Below are 4,307 nucleotides of genomic sequence, written 5' to 3'. Positions count from 1 at the left end.
TCGGCCGCGATTTTTTTTAAATAATTCCACCAAAAAGGAAAAAATCCTAAATAAATATAAAAAATTCTAAAAATGCCAAAAACAATTTTCACCGTCTAAATAAAATATTTAGAACAAAGTGAACATTTTTCTGGCCTAAAAATGCATATTTTTCTAATTCATATAAAATAGCAATAAAATCCAAATAAAACTATTTATTTGATTTTAACAATTTTCCTCCAATATTTATTTTATTTTGGAGAAGTCATTTTATCTCCTCTCATTTATTTTTGATATTTGAAATATTTGGAGAGAAAAATATTAAAACCAAAATGATCCTCTTTTCAAATTTGAGAAAAAACAAATATGAAAATAATGAAATCCCCAACTCTCTCCATGGGTCCTTGAGTTGCTTAGGATTTTTAGGATCAATCCATTATGCAAATAAAATATGCTATGCATATGATGACCTATGTATAACATTCCAAATTGAAAATTTGGGATGTTACATGAACCGTTTATATTATCATCATTATATCCATGTTCTAGATCCGATCTTGCAAGTTATAGTCACCTACTACGTGTTTTGATCTGGTAACCCCGGAGTGACAGTATCCGGGACTTCATCCGGTGATTACCGTAGTTTGAGGAGTTCATGTATTCACTATGTGTTAATGCTTTGTTCCGGTTCTCTATTAAAATGAGGCCTTAATATCCCTTAGTTTCCAATATGGACCCCGCTGCCACGGGAGGGTAGGACAAAAGATGACATGCAAGTTCTTTTAATAAAGCACGTATGACTATTTACGAAATACATGCCTACATTATATCGATGAACTGGAGCTAGTGCCGAATAGCCCTAAGTTATAACTGCCACATGATGAATATCATCCAACAAGTCACCGATCCAATGCCTACGGATTTATCTTATATTGTTTCTGCTAAGTTACTACTGCTATCATCACTGTTACGCTTGCTACGAAATTACTGCTATCACTGTTACTCTTACTATTGCTGCTGTCACTACTATCAAAATTATCAAACTACTTTGCTACTGATCACTTTGCTGCAGATAATTAATCTCCAGGTGTGGTTCAATTGACAACTCAGCTGCTAATACCTTCAAATATTCTTTGGCTCCCCTTGTGTCGAATCTATAAATTTGGGTTGAATACTCTACCCTCGAAAACTATTGCGATCCCCTATACTTGTGGGTTACCAAGACCTTTTTCTGGCACCGTTGCCGGGGAGCATAGCCATATTTGTTGAGTCACTTGGGATTATTATCAATTAATCACTATGAAGAATCTGAAGGATCCTAAGACTAAGATATTTCCCTCAAGGACGAGGGGAGGTAAGGAACTGCCATCCAGTTCTGCTTTAGATTCACCTTCTATTATTAATAAACTTGCAACACCACCACATGCTATTAATTCTGTAGGATCGAAAGTATGTCTAGAGGGGGTTGATTAGACTACTTGACCAAATAAAAACTTAACCTTTTCCCAATTTTAGTTCTTGGCAGATTTTAGCTAATTTAGGACAAGTCAAGCAATCATCACATAATTCAAGCAAGCATGCAAAGAGTATATAGGCAGCGGAAGGTAAAGCATGCAACTTGCAAGAATGTAAAGGGAAGGGTTTGGAGAATTCAAACGCAATTGGAGACACGGATGTTTTTCCCGTGGTTCGGATAGGTGGTGCTATCCTACATCCACGTTGATGGAGACTTCAACCCACGAAGGGTAACGGTTGCGCGAGTCCACACAGGGCTCCACCCACGAAGGGTCCACGAAGAAGCAACCACCCACAAAGGGTCCACGAAGAAGCAACCTTGTCTATCCCACCATGGCCATCGCCCACACAGGACTTGCCTCACTAGCGGTAGATCTTCACGAAGTAGGCGATCTCTTTGCCCTTACAAACTCCTTGGTTCAACTCCACAATCTTGTCGGAGGCTCCTAAGTGACACCTAGCCAATCTAGGAGACACCACTCTCCAAGAAGTAACAAATGGTGTGTAGGTAATGAACTCCTTGCTCTTGTGCTTCAAATGATAGTCTCCCCAACACTCAACTCTCTCTCATAGGATTTGGATTTGGTGGAAAGAAGATTTGAGTGGAAAGCAACTTGGGAAGGCTAGAGATCAAGATTCATATGGTAGGAATGGAATATCTTGGTCTCAACACATGAGTAGGTGGTTCTCTCTCAAAACATAAGAATTGGAATGGTGTGTGTGTTCTGATGGCTCTCTCTCGAATGAGAAGGAGGTGGAGGGGTTTATATAGCCTCCACACAAAATCCAACCGTTACACAGAGTTTTCCAATCTCGGTGGGACCGAATCAACAAACTCGGTTGGACCGAAAATGTAAACCTAGTGACCGTTAGAGATTTTCGGTGGGACTGACATGCAACTCGGTAGGACCGATATGGTTAGGGTTTGGGCATAACGTAATCTCGGTGAGACCGATTACACAAACTCGGTGAGACCGAATTTGGTAATTAGCTAACCAGAGAGTTGGTCAGGCAAACTCGGTGGGACCGATTTGCTCTGTCGGTGAGACCGAGTGGAACTCGGTGAGACCGAAAAGTTACAAAGGGGAAACACTGAATTTACATTGCAATCTCGGTGGGACCGATTCGCTCTTTCGGTGAGACCGAAAAGTTACGAAAGGGAAACATAGAGTTTGCAATCCCATCTCGGTGAGACCGAGATCCCTATCGGTAGAACCGAATTGCTAGGGTTTGGCAGTGGCTAATGACAAGTGAAACTCGGTGGCGCCGGATAGGAAAAATCGGTAGGACCGAGTTTGGCTTAGGGTTTAGGTCATATGTGGATATGGGAAAGTAGTTGAGGGTTTTGGAGCATATCACTAAGCACATGAAGCAAGAGGCTCATTAAGCAACACCTCATCCCTCCTTGATAGTATTGGCTTTTCCTAAAGACTCAATGTGATCTTGGATCACTAAAATATAAAATGAAGAGTCTTGAGCTTTTGAGCTTGACCCAATCCTTTGTCCTTAGCATTTTGAGGGTTCCACTTTCACATCCATGCCATGCCAATCATTGAGCTTTCCTGAAATAATCATCTTGGAATAGCATTAGCTCAATGAGCTATATGTTGTTATGAATTACCAAAACCACCTAGGGATAGTTGCACTTTCAATCTCCCCCTTTTTGGTAATTGATGACAACATATAGATCAAAGCTTCGACAAATGATAATAAGCATGAAATATATCGTCGCTTCGAGAAGTATGTGATAAGTAAGAGCTCCCCCTAAATTTGTGCATATTTAAAATTTGCTTTGGACTACAAATGCACAAGGAGTTAGAGTCATGGGTTACTCTTCCATGTCACATACATCTTGGTGGAGCGCTTAAAATGATAAGAATGAAATACATGCACTCATCACCAAGAATAATGAATGATCACATAAGATGGAAAGGATAATAGCATTAAGCAAGCATTAAGTGTAGCTTATGATCAAACACATGATCATCAAGGTCTCACAAATAATGACGTAGTATCTCAAGCACTCAAAAGCAAACAAGTTTGAAAAACCACCAAATAAAGCAAGAGAGAAAAAAGCAACACTCTCTCTCTCTCGAAGCCTATGATCTATACATCTTCTCCCCCTTTGGCAACAAGTTACCAAAAAGTTCCTAGAAAATGCATAGTACTAGATCGACGCTCAGGCTTGATCTTCAGGTGGTGGTGGAGTCCGGATCACTCCAAGGATGAAGGCTTCGGTAGACGCTGGAGTTGGAGCTGAAGTAGATGCTGGAGCTGGTGGAACTGAGGCTGTAGCTGGTGCTGAGGTGGTGGCTCTTGTGTCAGCAACTGGCACGGCAGACGACCTCGGACCTCGCGGTACTCTGGCAAAGGCATGAGTGGTAGTCCTGCCTCTCCTCTCCTGCATATCATCTTGGAGCTGCTCCACTACAGTCTGAATCTCCGTTACCTTGACATCCAAGTCATAGAATTTTTGTTCCATGATTCTCTCTAGGCTTGCCTGGTTTTGAGTTAGGGTGGCTAGTCCTTTCTCAATCCGCAGGGTGGATGCAATCAGGTAACCAAGCTGCTCTTGTTTGGTCTTCAAGAAATACTCAGATGCCTCCTCTTGAGTTGGCATCTTGGCAGCTTTCTCCTTCCTTGCCTTCTCCTTCTTTGCGAATGCTTGGGCAGATGATGGCTCATTCTCAGTCATCACAACTTCATTGTCCTCAAAATCTGGATGGATGGGCAAATGTTCCTTGTCCAATAAATATATGCCCGTGCCCATCTTAGAGTTGATGAGCTCCTGAATCTGAGGGGCATATCCGCAA

Source organism: Triticum dicoccoides, chromosome 4A (genome assembly GCF_002162155.2).
Source record: "Triticum dicoccoides isolate Atlit2015 ecotype Zavitan chromosome 4A, WEW_v2.0, whole genome shotgun sequence".
Classification (NCBI taxonomy): domain Eukaryota; kingdom Viridiplantae; phylum Streptophyta; class Magnoliopsida; order Poales; family Poaceae; genus Triticum; species Triticum dicoccoides.
The sequence above is the reverse complement of the archived record's forward strand: the minus strand, read 5'-3'. Positions refer to the sequence as shown.